The 23,547-nt window shown below is 31.9% G+C and overlaps 1 long non-coding RNA gene across 1 annotated transcript; it reads left to right on the top strand.

Moving 5' to 3' along the window:
• Positions 1-3,441: 3,441 nt before the first annotated feature.
• Positions 3,442-5,882, top strand: LOC143250313 (uncharacterized). Its single transcript, XR_013028140.1, has 3 exons — positions 3,442-3,555; positions 4,172-4,241; positions 5,601-5,882. It is a non-coding gene; the product is annotated as an uncharacterized LOC143250313 (long non-coding RNA).
• Positions 5,883-23,547: the final 17,665 nt, after the last annotated feature.

Here is a 23,547-nt window from a genome sequence, read left to right as displayed (position 1 = left end):
CCGTGGGCCATATGAATCGACTTGAAACGTCAATCAGAAAAGGCTTTCTCAAATGACAACATCTTGTATTAACATTTTTGATCTTTAGAAGGCTTATGATACTACATCGATGTATGGCATTTTGAAAGACCTCCACTTGTAAGGGTTATGTGGTCATTTGCGAATTTTTATCAGACATTTTTAATAAAGAGGCAATTCGACGTTGGTGTAGGTTCGACACTTTTCCATTATTTTCTACAGGAAATGGAGTCCCTCAAAGTTAGGTTTTGAGTGTCACACTTCTCAGTATAAACATTAAGGCCATCACTGAACAACTTCCTCATATTGTTGCAGGGCCTGCCATGGCCTAGCGCGTTAAGGCGTGCGCTTCGTAATCTGAGTGTTGCAGGTTCGCGCCCGAGTCGCGCCAAACATGCTCGCCCTTTTAGCCGTGGGGCGTTATAATGTGACGATCCCACATCTCATGACAGTCGTCGAAAATAATTTTAAATGTGTTTACATGAACACATATTTTTATTTTATTAAAATTAATCGCAAATCACTATATTATAGTAAATAATGTGTCCACCAGAGTCTCCAAACCAATCATTATACAGAAGTAGCCATTTCTCTCAAGATATTGTTGTAACATATTGTTTCTTCATTTATCTGTTCACTGTCGTCTATTGCACTTATTGGCAGTCTGCCAGTATAAACTTCGTCTAAACATATAACCTACTTCGTCATTGGAGCAACTGGTGAACATTTCAAGACATGTTAATATTTTTATAGTAATTAAGAACTAAGAGAAACATGATAAATGAAACAGAAGTCAATAAACGGTTGAGAGAAGGGGATTTATAACTGAACAATTAGGAAGTTTTAATTTACTGAACCAAATGTAGTGTTATGTCTGACAATTGGTAGCCTGTGTACTTGTATTATTATTATACGGATAATTAGTATCTTAGTTTGATTATATAACAAATTACATGTAATTGCTTTGGTGTCGGAACTTGAAATAGAACCAACGTATTAAAGTACAGGAAGCACCGCGAAAACCGGGTTTCAATACCCATGGTGGGCAGAGCACAGCCAGACAATTGTATAGATTTATACTCAATTCTAAAACAAGTGAAACAAACAAGTCATTTGGTATTATATGAAACATCTCTCATACAGAAATATCTACAGTGTTATTATACACCAGTTATTACATATTGTGATGTAACGATGCGTTTTCTGGTGTCATTCCCTTTGTAATCTTATACAGTTTAACTGTCTAAAAGTTGGAAGAATAAACAAAATATAAATTACAAAGAATAGAAAGTCGTATATTTTATGTATCTAATAATGAAAAATGAACAGCAGTGTTACGGTGTAATGACAACACATATACTTTATTAACTAACTACAAACCTTCCCTATGGAGTTTATTTTGAAACATTTCCAACTGAACTATCAATAAGCCGGATCTCGAACTTAAATTATTGGTATTGATAATGGAAAATGTTTTTGATCGTATTGAATGTACTACCTGGTAAAGATGTCTGATAATAATTAGAAGTTCGAATATGTTTAAAATTTATGTTATTTTTGGTTACAAATAAACTAGTTTCTTATTTAGCTCAAATCATTAAAATTTGTTATTATTATTTAGAATTGTGTTTTATTATTAAAAAACGTTTATGAAAGATGAAAACATTAATACACATTATGGTCCACTAGGTTTACTAGTGTTGATGTTTGGTTGTAAAACACAATATGTAATTTTAAAATGACTCCCTTTGTTAGAGAGTTGTAATATTTACTGTTAAAGTATTACGCTTCACGTCCATTTCCAATGCAAGCCAATTTTATTATTCACTATTTTCATCATTACTTAGACATTATACTATGTGGTCAACATTTCTGTCAAATATTATCATTGTTATCAATCTATATATTGTCGTGTATAACGTGAAATAAATCGATTTTTGTGGTGCGAGTCTCCTTCTGGAGCGGAGAGTTTGGTTCCCTGATGAACTGATGAAATTAGAATCTCCTGGCTCGTGGTGATTTTCCACACCCGATGTAACTGGGTTACCTTGAAGTTTCGCCACTCAAAACCAACGAACCAATAAACGTTAAAGTTATGGTTGCTTTTATAAATCTTCACGTAAATCATGATGTTACAGTACACATTAAAATATTTTTGTTTTTTATTTGCACAAAACACGAGCGACACGATGAGAAAATCAGTTTTCTGAGAACCACCGTAAAAGATAATTTCTTAATCTTAAAGTTTTTGTAAATATATATAAGTAAAGAATACGATAATTTATCTATAACAGATAATCAGGTATGCGATTCACATGCTTGAGACGGTAGAAATGACTTCTGTCATGTGACAAACAGGAGTATGTCGTCACACTGAACATTTGTTTGTTTGTTTTGGAATTTCGCACAAAGCTACTCGAGGGCTATCTGTGCTAGCCGTCCCTAATTTAGCAGTGTAAGACTAGAGGGAAGGCAGCTAGTCATCACCACCCACCGCCAACTCTTAGGCTACTCTTTTACCAACGAATAGTGGGATTGACCATCATATTATAACGCCCCCACGGCTGGGAGGGCGAGCATGTTTGGCGCGACGCGGATGCGAATCCGCGACCCTCAGATTACGAGGCGCACGCCTTAACACGCTTGGCCATGCCGGGCCACACACTGAACGAATGTATGTATATTGTTCCCGTACAGTTACAGAGCTCGATTCGAATTCTAATGGTCGAGGATTATAATTCCCGTCTCATAAAACTAGCTGGCCCTTTCAGCCATAGAGGCGTTATAAGTGACAGTTAATCCCACAATTTGTAAATATAAAAGTAGCCAAGAGTTGGCGGTGGATGGTAATAATCATCTGCCTTCCTTCCGATCTTAAACAGGTAACTTAGGGACGGCTAGCGCAGATAATTCTCGTGTATCTTTGTGGGAAATTTAAAATTCAAACAAAGAAACGAATAGAGTGTCCACATCATTTAGGGAAAAATTATCTAAAGAAATAAAATAATGTCTATATAGATTCTAATGTTAAAATAATTAAGTATTGGCTATCATATCGAGGCTCGTTTATTCTAGCTTTACAACAGATAGGTGTTTCCCACAAGATTTATTGATATATAAACTATTCCTACATCCATTATATACAAATTGTGTGTGCGGGGGCTCAAATAGATTTCCACTATTTACATGTTACTATCTATTCCACCCTAATCACACAACTTTATTTTCATTTACAGTTTCAAAATTATTTCACAACCACATGAGCCACTTCAACAGAAATTTATTACATGTAAATAACAAAAAATCACTCACTGTTTCCTATTGGCTCAGTCTGTCTCTCTACATGTCTCTATAATACTGCAATTTATTCTTCACGTCAATGTTACGAGGAACATTCTGATTGGTTGTGATGATCTTATAACTGTGCATCTCATTAAAAATACAACAATATAAGCTGAGTATCATGACCCTAGTCTAACTGTATATTTACACTCCGGTAAAACGTAGTAGAAGAATCTAATAATTGAACACTCCTTGGTAATATAATTTTTATTTTTTGTTTGAATTTGTTTATAATAGTAATTATAATGAATATTAAACAAAGCATATACCTTAAATACTTATATGAATAATTATTTTTATCATGTTAACACAAACTAATATTTTGTTTTCATTTTATAAGTCAATATTTTACCACAGGCATGGTAACTTCAACGTTTTTCTATTCATTGTTAAACTTTATTTCTGTGTGTTTTGGTTGATCGATCTGGTATTGTTCTTAGATATAAACTTTCTTTAATAAAGAAGTTTTTACTTTCATGTTTTATTAAGTTCGAAAAACCTCAAAGAAATTGAAAAATTTCAATATAAAATTATTTTTGTTGTTAAACGGTATTTACAAAATGTAATTTTATCCTATAGAAATCTTGCATTAGATGTTGTCCAGTTATTGTAATGGTTTTAGTGTTCCTGTGATAAATCGTGAACTTGTTTCTTCTGTAACTCTACTTCCGTTTATAAAAGGTACCTCTGTTTTAATATATCTGAAGCTAGTAAGATATAGAATACATGGGCTGTACTGAGTTTCGATCTTTTATTTTAGGCTTCGTTAAAAGTCTCATTTCTCTAACTGTATTAATACTAATTTTAACAGATCAGAGAAATGAAGACTACAACAATTATTATACTTTTGATGTTTACAACACTGTTGGAATCAACTCCAGGTGAGAGTATGAATTCTTTAACACCAAATTCATACAAACAGTTTAAATGGTATGATAGAAATATCAATTATGAGTTACGTTTGTCTGTATCGTTTAAGAAACTGCCACAATGTTGATTTCTTGTTACTAACGGAATGTAACATTAATATTATGTAACATAATATTTAATGAAAGTAAATTTATAACGACGACGTGTATCTAAAAATTCGAATATTGTCTATAATGAAGAATGTAAAAAACAATATACTTCTCTTGATGACTATATATTTCACAGCAATTTAAAGTGAGAAATTAAATTATTTCAAAATGATTACATGTGTGAAACAGCAACACAAGGTGACACAACCATGCATTTTATAAAATTTGTTCTTGTAACTTTTGAAGTAAATATTTTAATTTAAATTGCATTTGTTGCTACAACTGAATATCAAACTGAAAGTAAGTAATATAGACAATAATATAACAGATAATTGTTTCATATACGTTTGTTGTTAATTAACGAGTGTATAAAATACTAATTACATTAATACGACAGCTGTTTAGATGATTGATTTTGTGCTGTGGTCGTGTTTGTTATGACATACAATCCACAGCCGTGAGAACAATATACCGTATTTTATACAATATAATACGCACATTTTTTTCTTTAAACTCCCCATGAGTGTCCCAAGATAAGAGTGATGGGTTAAGACAAGAGGTTAGCTTGGGATCTACTCAAATTGGCCTCTCATACAGATCGTAATGTCACTACTTACTAATTACAAGTATCTTCAGTTGTATAAAACACACAATTGAACTAATATTGTCGATATACTGTGGAGTATATTATGTCTTTACTCAGTAAATTGAAGAAAATCAAGGATATATTAAAGTGTTAGTTATAAAGTCAATTTTTTATTAGAATTATCTGTCCCAAATTAGGGTTCGTCTTCCACGATGTAGCCTCTAACTAAGGCGTAAAATACGGTATTTAGTGTATAAGGTAAGCAACGGAGAATCACTTTAATGTGTTTTGCAGATAATTTTATGTACTTTTAGTGTCGCAACGGAAAGTTGAAATTTGATATAAGATACTTTTCTGGAAACAAGAAAGTAGATTGGTTTATTGATTAATAATAATAGATTTTACTGACAAACTCGTCAAATTAACGTAACTGTTAAAGATGACTATTTTTTGTGACGTGTTCTGTAACATCAACGGTTGATCTTGGTATTGACGTAATTTTAATAGTTTTATGAATATAATGTTTATTAGCTAGGCTTCACAAGGAGATAAACAGTGACGATTTAAAAATCATTATAAAATATTACAGGCGATATATATTCTAATGATGTCACTTTGTTTACTACCTGAACTAGTGGGGAATTTCCAAAATGGCACCGAATGTACAACAAATTTTGTTCACTGTGATGTTCCTCCTTCATATTGTTGTTCTAATAGTCATGGAGGTGGATTTCTAGGTGCAGCTGGAGGTGGTGGTGGATTTCTAGGTAGAATGGGAGGTGGAGTTGGAAGTAGAAGTTTTGGAATTTGAATTACAGGAAGCATATGATTTAAAGTGAAGAAGGAAGCGATATATTCTGAGGATACATTAGTATCCATATGGAATTTTGTTATCAATAAAAAATATATAATAAAAATAATTATTGTGTTTGTTTGCTATTAAGTTCAAAACTGACAAATGTGTATTTTAGTTATGACCACACCAAGGATAGAAACTTGAATTTTAACTTGATAAGATTTCGATGTCATCAGTTTCTCAAGTGAAGTCAAGTGACTTTTAAGCTTTTAACCAAGTAGTTCCAAATAAAATATTTAAAACATGTTTCGAAACATCACATTAGTGTATAATAAGAGATCGGCAAGCAGTTTAAAACAATACATGAAACCTAATATTTTAATAGTAAATAATTGAAAGCTCTAACAGATGAAAATAGCTTTGATAGTTACTTACTATTACTGTGTATTAATGGCAAACATCTTCGATAGTAGAATAAATTACTTGGGTCATAATACGTAATGAAATATTTCATCATAAGTTTCGTTAATATTTTATGGTTAAACCTTTGTTTAAATTGTAAAACCAAACGATAATAATTGAAGATAAGTAATCAATGATCTTTTATATGTGACATAAATGTCTTTCAAACACAATGACAGAGGATTTCCTAATACTTGTATATTATCGTTATGAATCAGTATGTTTATTTATATTTCATATAATATTGTGGGGTCAGTATTTTGGAACACGTAATTATAATAATTATGAAAATACTGAAAACTGAATGTCAACTTTACTCATAAATATAATTTAAAGCAGTGCCATCTACTGTAAAAGCAGCGTCACTTACTGTAATAATAAAGTATATAGAATTCAGTTCCAGTCATATTAAGAATTCTTCTAATTTCGCTATTTCTTTCTTTCATTATATTTTCTGTGTCAATTACAAAATAATTACTAAACTCATTTTAGGTCTCATTAACTTGCTCAGAACTATAAACTGAGAGCTAATGGTTCGGATCTCGTTGACGAAAAAGCTTCTTATGTAATTTTGATTTAATGGTATGTTTTCTTTTGCCTAAGGTTGAGCTCAAAGTTGAAACTAAATATCGTGATCCGCTTTGTATTCTAAATAAAGGTGTTTAACATCATTTCTTTATAACTGAGTAAAATAAATAAAACAAAATTATAACTATATGTAATACAACAAATCGAGTTTATCAAGGTTTCTAACATTATCATTAAAATATCAAAATCACGTGGTGATGTTTCTAATACTCACCGTTTCTAGAGAGTTTCTTATTTCATAAAATTAAAGCTGAACGACAGAATATTTTATTTCTCTGATATGACATAACGATAAAAATATGTTGTTGTTTTTTTATAAGAACAAAGCCACACTGGTCTATCTGCTTTGTTCACTAGTGAATAATACACCGCATTTGAACGTTGTAACTACATAAACTTACCGCTGTGCCATAGGAGACTATGTGAAGACGATGGGTTAGCTGTTTTAGAATTTAGTTTCATGAATTAAACAAACAGTAGAAGTAAAACATGTGTATTGAACCCATCGTTGATTCTTAACGACAACAGCGACAGTTAACGACTTGTGAATGAAAAAGGTTTGAATGAAGACAAAAAATAATTCATATCAAGTGAAGAAACACTAAAGCTGATGTTGAATTCCTTAACTCTGGGAAGAGAGCGATTGAAGAACAATACTTAACGTAACACTAATAACTTTCCACGCTTACATGGTAGATTCTAGAAGTTAATAAAGTATTTACAAAACCAACAGATTTTAACAAACGTTGTTATTTGGAGTTTGTCGCTGGAGGACCTAGAGTAGGAACTAAAAATAGTTTAGACATTACACATGGAAACGTTTCTTCAAACACTGACCACATGAATATAATTCGACATGCATAAGTGTGAAATAGTACATTTTAAAGGATTTGTGAGTTTTCATTTACTTGTGAATTTAATATGTCATTATTATACGGATAATAAGTTTCTGAGTTTGGTTATATAGCAAGTTACATGTGATTATCTTAATGCTGGAACATGAAATAAAACCAATGTGTTAAAGTGCAAGAAGCACCGCTTAAAACCGGGATTCGATACCCATGGTGGGCATAGCACAGATAGCCCATTTTATAACATTGTGCTTTATTCCAAAACAAACCACACAAACAAGTACAGGAAGTCATCTGGTATTTTATTAAACATCTCTCATACAGAAGTATCTACAGTATTATTATGCACCAGTTATTACATACAAAACATATTCTTACACTGTGATATAACGATGTGTTTTTCTGGTGTTAGTCTATTTAGAATCCTATACAGTTGAACTGTTGAAAAGTTGATACTATAAACAAAATATAAATTACAAAGAATAGGAAGTCGTTTAGTATCTTATTTTATGTAACTAATGATAAAAAATGAATAGCAGTGTTAGAGTATAGTGATTAACCACAGAAAACACATCTACTTTATTAAGTAACGAGACACTTTAAGGTTAGGAGTCTATTTTAAAACATATATAGTTGAACTATCAATAAAGATGAACCTTGAACTTCAATTATTGGTAAATAATGGAAAATGTGTTTTCATTGTATTGAATGTCTTACGCAGTAAAATGTCTGATACTAAGATGTTTAAAATTAATGTTATTATTTAGTCACATATAAACTAGTGTTACTTATTTATCTTAAATCATTATAGTTTGTTGTTAATATTCTGATGTATTTTATTGTTAAACTATTAATCAAAAATAAATAATATTTGATACACATTGTAGTGCTGAAGATTTAGTAGATGTTGTTTGGTTGTTATACACAATCAGTAATTGTCTACACTAGCGCTCTCTGTGAAACACTTATAATATATACCATTAAAATATTACGTTTCATGTGCTAACCAATTTATATTTTATCTCTGTGCCATATGGGACTATGTGAAAGCGTTGAGTTAGCTGCTTTAGAATTTAGCTCATGAATTAAAAAACAATAGTAAAGATAAAACGTTTGTGTTCAACCTTACCTTAACACTTAACGACAATAGCAAAACTTAACGACTTGGAAATCAAAAATGTTTGGATGAAGACAAAATGTTGATATAACGTTTTCTGTTTATCGAAGAAACACTAAAGCTATTTCTCACCGTTCCTAATATTTAATTACTGACCACAGAGAATAAAGCCAGGCAGAAGCACTTTACCACCAACCATTCACACTGAATGATTGACTGTCACTTTTGTATGGCATTAATAATTTATAGAGACGAGGAATTAGAAATGTACGATCATTATTTGTCATCCAACAGTGGAGAGTTTCTTTAATTTAAAAAACAACAACAAAGGTTTTCAGACAAAGTCAAACTCTTCCAAGTCTTGGTTGCACTTAAAACTATATAAGAAACGTATATTTAAGCATGTTTTTTTAGGATGTCTCTTATGGGATAAGTTGTGAAGCAGCTCTTGAAATTTTATTAGAAATATAAAATAATTTAAATATTTAATGTACTGGGTATGAAGAGTCTCTGATTTGTGATTTATAAAAGAAAAGATATGTAAAACTTAAAATATAATATTTGTAGTATGAAAAATACAAAAACATTCGATACGTTGAAAACAGTATTGGCAAACTGACAAGAAACAAAGGTGGAGGAGTGCTTATAAAAGTCAAGGGTTGAAACACGTGTGTTGTAAATGATGTACTAGGAAGTAAAACAATGTGTTGAATAAAACAGATGATGAATAATTGTAAGAATAATTACAATACGTATAAATAAAACAGTCGAATCGTATGAGTTAGATGAGCGTTTACATGTATTATTTTGTCTAACGCAAGAACTGATGAAACATTTATTTAAAAGTGTGGGTGAAACTGTAGGTTAAAAAAATAAAATTAGAAGAACGAGATAGTTAGATTACACGTTGAGTAATACAACAGTGGATCATATAGAGATAGTTAGATTACACGTTGAGTTATACAACAGTGGATCATATAGAGATAGTTAGATTACACGTTGAGTAATACAACAGTGGATCATATAGAGATAGTTAGATTACACGTTGAGTAATACAACAGTGGATCATATAGAGATAGTTAGATTACACGTTGAGTAATACAACAGTGGATCATATAGAGATAGTTAGATTACACGTTGAGTTATACAACAGTGGATCATATAGAGATAGTTAGATTACATGTTGAGTAATACAACAGTGGATCATATAGAGATAGTTAGATTACACGTTGAGTAATACAACAGTGGATCATATAGAGATAGTTAGATTACACATTGAGTTATACAACAGTGGATCATATAGAAATAGTTAGATTACATGTTGAGTAATACAACAGTGGATCATATAGAGATAATTAGATTACATGTTTAGTAATACAACGGTGGATCATATAGAGATAGTTAGATTACGTGTTGAGTAATACAACAGTGGATCATATAGAGATACTTAGATTACATGCTGAGTAATACAACAGTGGATCATCTAGAGATAGTTAGATTACATGTTGAGTAATACAACAGTGGATCATATAGAAAGTTAGATTACATGTTGAGTAATACAACAGTGGATCATATAGAGATAATTAGATTACATGTTGAGTAATATAACAGTGGATCAAATAGAGATAGTTAGATTACATGTTGAGTAATACAACAGTGGATCATATAGAGATAGTTAGATTACATGTTGAGTAATACAACAGTGGATCATATAGAGATAGTTAGATTACATGTTGAGTAATACAAGAGTGGATCATATAGAGAGAGTTAGATTACACATTGAGTTACACAACAGTGGATCATATAGAGATAGTTAGATTACACGTTGAGTAATACAACAGTGGATCATATAGAGATAGATTACACATTGAGTTATACAACAGTGGATCATATAGAGATAATTAGATTACACGTTGAGTAATACAACGGTGGATCATATAGAGATAGTTTGATTACATGTTGAGTAATACAACAGTGGATCATATAGAGATAGTTAGATTACATGTTGAGTAATACAACAGTGGATCATATAGAGATAATTAGATTACATGTTGAGTAATACAACGGTGGATCATATAGAGATTGTTAGATTACACATTGAGTAATACAACAGTGGATCATATAGAGATAGTTAGATTACGTGTTGAGTAATACAACAGTGGATCATATAGAGATAGTTAGATTACATGTTGAGTAATACAAGAGTGGATCATATAGAGAGAGTTAGATTACACATTGAGTTACACAACAGTGGATCATATAGAGATAGTTAGATTACATGTTGAGTAATACAACAGTGGATCATATAGAGATAATTAGATTACACATTGAGTTATACAACAGTGGATCATATAGAGATAGTTAGATTACATGTTGAGTAATACAACAGTGGATCATATAGAGATAGTTAGATTACATGTTGAATAATACAACAGTGGATCATATAGACGGTGAACCATCTCAAAGAACGATCATTGATTCCATTTATTAGGACCTGTTTAATACACTCAGAATTAATGAAACCGTAAATGATATGATGAAAAATGTCTGACAACGCTCGCTCTTCCCTAATACATATAACGTTGTGACTGATTGTTATCCACAATCTGGTGAGAGTCAAGAAGTTATTTTCTGTTCTAAAAATCGGGATTCAATATCCATAGTTGGTACAGCTACAACAAAAATTAATTTCATAGAGTATTTAATTGTTTGTAATTAATACAGTACAGTGAATTATTTATAATCTTTAAGTACAAACTGTACAATTTTAATTTTCGATAACCTATAGATTAATATGAGATAATGTTCTAAGGAAATTAAGTCTGCTTCAATACTGCATAAAGCTTTTGACTGTGCTGCCCTCTATCCCTTAATACAATTCCAACTGTAACACTGTAAAATTTATATGCAAAACGGCTCGTTTTTGCATATAAATTCTCAACAAGTGGGTTTCTCGTCATCACTGATTGTAACACTGTAAAATCTGGAATTGACTATTTATTAATGTGTTACGAACAACTTTTAAATTATATGAAATAAAATATTGTACACGAATTACTGTGTTATAAAATATAAACACACACGTAAGAGGCAAGTAACCATCAGCTCCATGATGATGTCTATCTTCATGTCAGTTCTATGTGGTAGTTCCTTCAGTTGTTTTTGAAGTTGAAACATTTCAGCGATCCCTCGGTGGTGAAGGGACCTCCCAGGAAAGTCCAATTTTCAGTTTACCTCCTCTGGGATCTAAAAGCCACCCACGTGTTTGCTGCGTGTGTGGTGACACGTGAAGTGGAGAAGAGGATCCTGGGGATTATGTGGTGCAACATTAACATACCACTTGGTCTTGAATTCCTGTAGACGGGTGGCCTTGGGGTGCCCTCCCAAGGATCAATCGGCTGGTTCACTTGGCTAGTGTCAAACAACTACCAGTGTTGTATGTTCTCAACAGGTGTTGTGGACGTTATACTTGATGTTGATGTTTGGTAATAGTGCTCACGAAACCTTGGCGTTGCTGCGGTGTCCTTGTTTGGCTTTATACTGCGTCCCCTAGTAGGGCTCCATGGTGGGTGGGGTAAGAGAGCACCGAAAAGTTTTTTACTATAGATCCTCCAAATAATAATTAAATAAAATAGTGAGAAAACAGTTCAAAGGTAAACGACCATGACTTGTAGATTCTGAGAAGTAATCTTCAACATCTTTAACACCTGTACTTCATTTTCTTATATTACATTATATTTCAGATAAATGTTTCGGGCAAATGTCTTCTTTTTTTTTTAAAAGGACTATAGGGACTTGCTGGTCAGTCAAAAGCGCTAGTCAGTCAAATAGTCAGTCGCTATAATGACATATTGGTGGAAACATCCATATCTAAACATTATGAACTCTTCTTACATTCAAAGATGATTAGGGTTATACCTATTGAGGTTACTTTGAATTCGTCATGAGGAGTTATTGTTAAGAGGGTTTGAAGAACATCCCCAAGCCGGAGATTCTCGCTGGTTTCTCCCTCCAAGGGATTTCGTCTCTCCACTCACAAAGACAGAATTATGAATCCAACCAATGTCCTCATTTTAACATTCACATCACCGAGGCCACCTGCCACCAACAAGGCAGGTTATCTTTATTGCAAGGTACGGACATACATTCCAAACCCTCTCAGATGTTTCCAGTGTCAACGGTTCAGTCACTGAAGGCATCATGTCGTGGTTCTTTGATGTGAGCTTCTTGCAGTGACAAGGAAAACGATGCCCATGAGTGTGAAACGGACCCATATTCTATCATTTGCAATGGCTCTCACGTATCCTACTTCTGCTAAATGGTTGGAAGAAAAGAGATGCAGCATTTCAAGAGGATTCAAAACATTACTTACTTTGAGGCTGGAAAGTTGCTGTCCACCACTTCATCTCGGACGTATGCTGCTACACTTAGTTCAACTTCTACAGTGGGAGTGCAGAAGGATCTTTCTGTGCTTCCAAAAAATTGTTCTCAAAACATACAAAAGTATTTTCACCTGCAGAGTTAAAAACGTTATGAATCAACGTCAACACTCCTCTCTGTCCCTAACATTCATCACAACAAACCTCAAAATCTACTTCCATTGGTATCGATTACAGATATTTCCTGGGTACGCCTTCTTTTCCCACCCCAAAATGCAAAACGATTATTCGTTCACGTCCTTAGTCGCTGGAATCTTCTTCCAACAACAAAGACCTGCCAAATCGACACAAGGTCAACCTTCCCTTAAATAAAAAAAAGAATTGGTCGAAAACAGAAGGACTCTCCAACCAATTTGCCTAAACATAAATAAAAACAGCCACGTTGATACAATGGAACTGTTGAGATTTACGTTCTGATCTGGATGACATTAAGGCTTAATTGCTTCCTACCATTCTGCATGTATTTCCTTACAGAAGAAAATTCTGAAACCAGCAAATACATACATTTTTCGGCAGTTTTTCTTGTACAGAAATGACAGTTTGTGTGATGGACGAGTGCCTGGAGAGATGGCACAGCTGGTTGATCAGCATGTGCCCACCCTGTTTTTGTAATTCGATACACCCTTGGAGACCGTAACCCTCCGTTTTCCTTTGGTCGTACCATCATTCTCTGTTCTCTTAACCTCTCGCCTGGAGAGACCCGTGATAAATCAGACCACGATACTTTTATTAAACAGTGGCCATCTGTTTAATCCTGGGCGAATTCAGTGGATATAGTCCCCTCTGGGAAAGTGCTGATATAGATGGGAGGGTTTGCTTTGTAGAGCTTGTGCTCTCATATCACTCCTTTTCTCTTTTCAATTCTGGTTCTTATATTTATTGTCATGCACCTAATCAGTCTTTTAGTGCTACTGATCTCACAATATTTTCCTTTAACTGTTCTCCCACTTTTCATGGTAGGTTGACAATAATCCACAAGGCAGTAATCATTTTCCAATAATTATGAAATTGACTGGTCGTGTTCGATGCCACCCAACCCGCGTGCTCCAGTGGAAACTGGATGAAACCAATTGACTCTCTTTTACTGTTCTAGCAGAACTTGATCATGCCATTGCTTGTAAGCCACCAATAGACGACTGTGTGGCAGCAGTGATTGACTGTATCATACAGACAGTTGCTCAAGGTAAGCATAAATGCTCGACACGTTTTATACGATATCCTAATCAGTGGTGGAATCATGCCTACCACATGGAAAGAAAGCTCAAAAACAGGCCTTGGTTATAACTACATTATATTGATAACTTCTTCATGTATAACATGTAAAGACTACATACTTTAATTTTCTGTAGACTTTCTGCAGATCAAGTAGATGTTTGTTAGGTATGACCTTACCATACATGGATATAAAGAATAATTTTACAGTTATTGGTTATGAAGAGGTATCATACCAAAACATGATTTTATTATCCATAGAAAATTATACAAGGCATATTTTTCTTCTTTTTTTTTTTTTTGTTGCATTTTACATAATTTATCCTGCTTTTATATAAACGTTTATTAGCTTATAACTTTTAGATATCTGACCTTTGACCTTATCATATGGTTGTTTCCACTGTTCTAAGGCTTGAATAAAGTTTATTCACATGATGACAGACCACAGAAAGTTTGTTCTTGAGTAGAGAAAGAAATGAAAATGATTCTTAACTGAGTGTCCTACAGACAAACAAGAAAGAAAGATAAAATACAAGGACCTACTTACTTTGTATTTCCACACTTATGTCTAAAGTTTATAAAACACTTTCATACTGTTCAAGTAACTTCATTATCTCAATTAATTGAATCTAATAAAAAAGTCCAAAATAGAAATTTTACAACTATGTGAGAGAGAAGCATCTGACTCAACCCTTTATATACAGTCGAAGGGAAAGAAAACAGGGCTTTGGGTTACAAAAGGTGAATACAGTTAGTTAATGTGATCTATGTGATATTTATATGGAGAGATTGGAAATTCTATCTTAAGAAGAACAATGAGCCCTTTTTTAGTTAGAGATTATAAGATAAACTGATACTTATATGTATATATATATATATAAACCTTCACTTATGACATACAATTATTCAACACAGTTAAACAAAATATAATTTTTTTATTTATTCAGATACTTAGAATTCCAGCTTTTAGTTTCAATTTACAATCTTACTTAATGCATTTGTATAATACTTCTCTAGAGTATAAATATTTTATAATACGGAACTCAGACCTATAGATAGAATGTAATATGAAATACATTTTATAATTAGTCAATCTGCAATATATAAAATATTCACATTACTAATTCAGAAGTTTTATACTCTCTTGTCATTAAACTGAAACTAATATTGTGTTAAGTTGGCCCCAACAGTAATACAGACACTAATATTGTGTAAAGTTGATCCCAACAGTAATACAGACACTAATATTGTGTTAAGTTGGCCCCAACAGTAATACAGACTAATATTGTGTAAAGTTGATCCCAACAGTAATACAGACACTAATATTGTGTTAAGTTAACCTCAACAGTAATACAGACTCTAATATTGTGTTAAGTTGGCCCCAACAGTAATACAGACACTAATATTGTGTAAAGTTGATCCCAACAGTAATACAGACACTAATATTGTGTAAAGTTGGCCCCAACAGTAATACAGACACTAATATTGTGTAAAGTTGATCCCAACAGTAATACAGACACTAATATTGTGTAAAGTTGATCCCAACAGTAATACAGACACTAATATTGTGTTAAGTTGGCCCCAACAGTAATACAGACTAATATTGTGTAAAGTTGATCCCAACAGTAATACAGACACTAATATTGTGTTAAGTTGGCCCCAACAGTAATACAGACACTAATATTGTGTAAAGTTGATCCCAACAGTAATACAGACACTAATATTGTGTTAAGTTCGCCCCAACAGTAATACAGACTAATATTGTGTAAAGTTGATCCCAACAGTAATACAGACACTAATATTGTGTTAAGTTGGCCCCAACAGTAATACAGACTAATATTGTGTAAAGTTGATCCCAACAGTAATACAGACTCTAATATTGTGTTAAGTTGGCCCCAACAGCCGTAACAACTAGACATATACTAACACTAGTAATCAGAACAGAGATAGATTCAAGATGTTGTAAAGTTACAACTAGATATATACTAACACTAGTAATCAGAACAGAGATAGATTCAAGATGTTGTAAAGTTAAAACTAGACATATACTAACACTAGTAATCAGAACAGAGATAGATTCAAGTTGTTATAAAGCTAAAACTAGACATATACTAACACTAGTAATCAGAACAGAGATAGATTCAAGATGTTGTAAAGTTTCAACTAGACATAAACTAACACTAGTAATCAGAACAGAGATAGATTCAAGATGTTGTAAGGTTACAACTAGACATATACTAATACTAGTAATCAGAACAAAGATAGATTCAAGATGTTGTAAAGTTACAACTAGACATATACTAACACTAGTAATCAGAAGAGAGATGGATTCAAGATGTTGTAAAGTTAACACTAGACATATACTAACACTAGTAATCAGAACTGAACTAGATTCAAGATGTTGTAAGGTTACAACTAGACATATACTAACACTAGTAATCAGAACAGAGTTAGATTCAAGATGTAAAGTTACAACTAGACATATACTAACACTAGTAATCAGAACAGAGATAGATTCAAGATGTTGTAAAGTTACAACTAGACATATACTAACACTAGTAATCAGAACAGAGATAGATTCAAGATGTTGTAAAGATAAAATTAGACATATACTAACACAAGTAATCAGACAGAGATAGATTCAAGATGTTGTAAGGTTACAACTAGACATATACTAACACTAGTAATCAGAACAGAGATAGATTCAAAATCTTGTAAGGTTACAACTAGACATATACTAACACTAGTAATCAGAACTGAAATAGATTCAAGATGTTGTAAGGTTACAACTAGACATATACTAACACTAGTAATCAGAACAGAGATAGATTCAAGATGTTGTAAGGTTACAACTAGACATATACTAACACTAGTAATCAGAACAGAGATAGATTCAAGATGTTGTAAGGTTACAACTAGACATATACTAACACTAGTAATCAGAAGAGAGATAGATTCAAGATGTTGTAAAGTTACAACTAGACATATACTAACACTAGTAATCAGAACAGAGATAGATTCAAGATGTTGTAAAGTTACAACTAGACATATACTAACACTAGTAATCAGAACAGAGATAGATTCAAGATGTTGTAAAGTTACAACTAGACATATACTAACACTAGTAATCAGAACAGAGATAGATTCAAGATGTTGTAAAGTTACAACTAGACATATACTAACACTAGTAATCAGAAGAGATAGATTCAAGATGTTGTAAAGTTACAACTAGACATATACTAACACTAGTAATCATAACAGAGATAGATTCAAGATGTTGTAAAGTTACAACTAGACATATACTAACACTAGTAATCAGAACAGAGATAGATTCAAGATGTTGTAAAGTTACAACTAGACATATACCTAACACTAGTAATCAGAACAGAGATAGATTCAAGATGTTGTAAAGTTACAACTAGACATATACTAACAGTACAGAGATAGTAATCAGACATATACAGAGATAGATTCAAGATGTTGTAAAGTTACAACTAGACATATACCAACATATACTAGTAATCAGAACAGAGATAGATTCAAGATGTTGTAAAGTTACAACTAGACATATACTAACACTAGTAATCAGAACAGAGATAGATTCAAGATGTTGTAAAGTTACAACTAGACATATACTAACACTAGTAATCAGAACAGAGATAGATTCAAGATGTAACAACTAGACATATACTCAGTAATCAGAACAGAGATAGATTCAAGATGTTGTAAAGTTACAACTAGACATATACTAACACTAGTAATCAGAACAGAGATAGATTCAAGATGTTGTAAAGTTACAACTAGACATATACTAACACTAGTAATCAGAACAGAGATAGATTCAAGATGTTGTAAAGTTACAACTAGACATATACTAACACTAGTAATCAGAACAGAGATAGATTCAAGATGTTGTAAGGTTACAACTAGACATATACTAACACTAGTAATCAGAACAGAGATAGATTCAAGATGTTGTAAACAACTAGTTACAACTAGACATATACTGTTGTAAAGTTACAACTAGTAATAAGAACAGAGATAGATTCAAGATGTTGTAAAGTTACAACTAGACATATACTAACACTAGTAATCAGAACAGAGATAGATTCAAGATGTTGTAAAGTTACAACTAGACATATACTAACACTAGTAATCAGAACAGAGATAGATTCAAGATGTTGTAATTCAAGTTACAACTAGACATATACTAACACTAGTAATCAGAACAGAGATAGATTCAAGATGTTGTAAAGTTACAACTAGACATATACTAACACTAGTAATCAGAACAGAGATAGATTCAAGATGTTGTAAAGTTACAACTAGACATATACTAACACTAGTAATCAGAACAGAGATAGATTCAAGATGTTGTAAAGTTACAACTAGACATATACTAACACTAGTAATCAGAACAGAGATAGATTCAAGATGTTGTAAAGTTACAACTAGACATATACTAACACTAGTAATCAGAACAGAGATAGATTCAAGATGTTGTAAAGTTACAACTAGACATATACTAACACTAACACTAGTAATCAGAACAGAGATAGATTCAAGATGTTGTAAAGTTACAACTAGACATATACTAACACTAGTAATCAGAACAGAGATAGATTCAAGATGTTGTAAAGTTACAACTAGACATATACTAACACTAGTAATCAGAACAGAGATAGATTCAAGATGTTGTAAAGTTACAACTAGACATATACTAACACTAGTAATCAGAACAGAGATAGATTCAAGATGTTGTAAAGTTACAACTAGACATATACTAACAACACTAGTAATCAGAACAGAGATAGATTCAAGATGTTGTAAAGTTACAACTAGACATATACTAACACTAGTAATCAGAACAGAGATAGATTCAAGATGTTGTAAAGGTTACAACTAGACATATACTAACACTAGTAATCAGAACAGAGATAGATTCAAGATGTTGTAAAGTTACAACTAGACATATACTAACACTAGTAATCAGAACAGAGATAGATTCAAGATGTTGTAAAGTTACAACTAGACATATACTAACACTAGTAATCAGAACAGAGATAGATTCAAGATGTTGTAAAGTTACAACTAGACATATACTAACACTAGTAATCAGAACAGAGATAGATTCAAGATGTTGTAAAGTTACAACTAGACATATACTAACACTAGTAATCAGAACAGAGATAGATTCAAGATGTTGTAAAGTTACAACTAGACATATACTAACACTAGTAATCAGAACAGAGATAGATTCAAGATGTTGTAAAGTTACAACTAGACATATACTAACACTAGTAATCAGAACAGAGATAGATTCAAGATGTTGTAAAGTTACAACTAGACATATACTAACACTAGTAATCAGAACAGAGATAGATTCAAGATGTTGTAAAGTTACAACTAGACATATACTAACACTAGTAATCAGAACAGAGATAGATTCAAGATGTTGTAAAGTTACAACTAGACATATACTAACACTAGTAATCAGAACAGAGATAGATTCAAGATGTTGTAAAGTTACAACTAGACATATACTAACACTAGTAATCAGAACAGAGATAGATTCAAGATGTTGTAAAGTTACAACTAGACATATACTAACACTAGTAATCAGAACAGAGATAGATTCAAGATGTTGTAAAGTTACAACTAGACATATACTAACACTAGTAATCAGAACAGAGATAGATTCAAGATGTTGTAAAGTTACAACTAGACATATACTAACACTAGTAATCAGAACAGAGATAGATTCAAGATGTTGTAAAGTTACAACTAGACATATACTAACACTAGTAATCAGAACAGAGATAGATTCAAGATGTTGTAAAGTTACAACTAGACATATACTAACACTAGTAATCAGAACAGAGATAGATTCAAGATGTTGTAAAGTTACAACTAGACATATACTAACACTAGTAATCAGAACAGAGATAGATTCAAGATGTTGTAAAGTTACAACTAGACATATACTAACACTAGTAATCAGAACAGAGATAGATTCAAGATGTTGTAAAGTTACAACTAGACATATACTAACACTAGTAATCAGAACAGAGATAGATTCAAGATGTTGTAAAGTTACAACTAGACATATACTAACACTAGTAATCAGAACAGAGATAGATTCAAGATGTTGTAAAGTTACAACTAGACATATACTAACACTAGTAATCAGAAGAGATAGATTCAAGATGTTGTAAAGTTACAACTAGACATATACTAACACTAGTAATCAGAACAGAGATAGATTCAAGATGTTGTAAAGTTACAACTAGACATATACTAACACTAGTAATCAGAACAGAGATAGATTCAAGATGTTGTAAAGTTACAACTAGACATATACTAACACTAGTAATCAGAACAGAGATAGATTCAAGATGTTGTAAAGTTACAACTAGACATATACTAACACTAGTAATCAGAACAGAGATAGATTCAAGATGTTGTAAAGTTACAACTAGACATATACTAACACTAGTAATCAGAACAGAGATAGATTCAAGATGTTGTAAAGTTACAACTAGACATATACTAACACTAGTAATCAGAACAGAGATAGATTCAAGATGTTGTAAAGTTACAACTAGACATATACTAACACTAGTAATCAGAACAGAGATAGATTCAAGATGTTGTAAAGTTACAACTAGACATATACTAACACTAGTAATCAGAACAGAGATAGATTCAAGATGTTGTAAAGTTACAACTAGACATATACTAACACTAGTAATCAGAACAGAGATAGATTCAAGATGTTGTAAAGTTACAACTAGACATATACTAACACTAGTAATCAGAACAGAGATAGATTCAAGATGTTGTAAAGTTACAACTAGACATATACTAACACTAGTAATCAGAACAGAGATAGATTCAAGATGTTGTAAAGTTACAACTAGACATATACTAACACTAGTAATCAGAACAGAGATAGATTCAAGATGTTGTAAAGTTACAACTAGACATATACTAACACTAGTAATCAGAACAGAGATAGATTCAAGATGTTGTAAAGTTACAACTAGACATATACTAACACTAGTAATCAGAACAGAGATAGATTCAAGATGTTGTAAAGTTACAACTAGACATATACTAACACTAGTAATCAGAACAGAGATAGATTCAAGATGTTGTAAAGTTACAACTAGACATATACTAACACTAGTAATCAGAACAGAGATAGATTCAAGATGTTGTAAAGTTACAACTAGACATATACTAACACTAGTAATCAGAACAGAGATAGATTCAAGATGTTGTAAAGTTACAACTAGACATATACTAACACTAGTAATCAGAACAGAGATAGATTCAAGATGTTGTAAAGTTACAACTAGACATATACTAACACTAGTAATCAGAACAGAGATAGATTCAAGATGTTGTAAAGTTACAACTAGACATATACTAACACTAGTAATCAGAACAGAGATAGATTCAAGATGTTGTAAAGTTACAACTAGACATATACTAACACTAGTAATCAGAACAGAGATAGATTCAAGATGTTGTAAAGTTACAACTAGACATATACTAACACTAGTAATCAGAACAGAGATAGATTCAAGATGTTGTAAAGTTACAACTAGACATATACTAACACTAGTAATCAGAACAGAGATAGATTCAAGATGTTGTAAAGTTACAACTAGACATATACTAACACTAGTAATCAGAACAGAGATAGATTCAAGATGTTGTAAAGTTACAACTAGACATATACTAACACTAGTAATCAGAACAGAGATAGATTCAAGATGTTGTAAAGTTACAACTAGACATATACTAACACTAGTAATCAGAACAGAGATAGATTCAAGATGTTGTAAAGTTACAACTAGACATATACTAACACTAGTAATCAGAACAGAGATAGATTCAAGATGTTGTAAAGTTACAACTAGACATATACTAACACTAGTAATCAGAACAGAGATAGATTCAAGATGTTGTAAAGTTACAACTAGACATATACTAACACTAGTAATCAGAACAGAGATAGATTCAAGATGTTGTAAAGTTACAACTAGACATATACTAACACTAGTAATCAGAACAGAGATAGATTCAAGATGTTGTAAAGTTACAACTAGACATATACTAACACTAGTAATCAGAACAGAGATAGATTCAAGATGTTGTAAAGTTACAACTAGACATATACTAACACTAGTAATCAGAACAGAGATAGATTCAAGATGTTGTAAAGTTACAACTAGACATATACTAACACTAGTAATCAGAACAGAGATAGATTCAAGATGTTGTAAAGTTACAACTAGACATATACTAACACTAGTAATCAGAACAGAGATAGATTCAAGATGTTGTAAAGTTACAACTAGACATATACTAACACTAGTAATCAGAACAGAGATAGATTCAAGATGTTGTAAAGTTACAACTAGACATATACTAACACTAGTAATCAGAACAGAGATAGATTCAAGATGTTGTAAAGTTACAACTAGACATATACTAACACTAGTAATCAGAACAGAGATAGATTCAAGATGTTGTAAAGTTACAACTAGACATATACTAACACTAGTAATCAGAACAGAGATAGATTCAAGATGTTGTAAAGTTACAACTAGACATATACTAACACTAGTAATCAGAACAGAGATAGATTCAAGATGTTGTAAAGTTACAACTAGACATATACTAACACTAGTAATCAGAACAGAGATAGATTCAAGATGTTGTAAAGTTACAACTAGACATATACTAACACTAGTAATCAGAACAGAGATAGATTCAAGATGTTGTAAAGTTACAACTAGACATATACTAACACTAGTAATCAGAACAGAGATAGATTCAAGATGTTGTAAAGTTACAACTAGACATATACTAACACTAGTAATCAGAACAGAGATAGATTCAAGATGTTGTAAAGTTACAACTAGACATATACTAACACTAGTAATCAGAACAGAGATAGATTCAAGATGTTGTAAAGTTACAACTAGACATATACTAACACTAGTAATCAGAACAGAGATAGATTCAAGATGTTGTAAAGTTACAACTAGACATATACTAACACTAGTAATCAGAACAGAGATAGATTCAAGATGTTGTAAGGTT

Source organism: Tachypleus tridentatus, chromosome 5 (assembly GCF_004210375.1).
Source record: "Tachypleus tridentatus isolate NWPU-2018 chromosome 5, ASM421037v1, whole genome shotgun sequence".
In the NCBI taxonomy this organism is placed as follows: domain Eukaryota; kingdom Metazoa; phylum Arthropoda; class Merostomata; order Xiphosura; family Limulidae; genus Tachypleus; species Tachypleus tridentatus.
The sequence above is the reverse complement of the archived record's forward strand: the minus strand, read 5'-3'. Positions and strand labels throughout refer to the sequence as shown.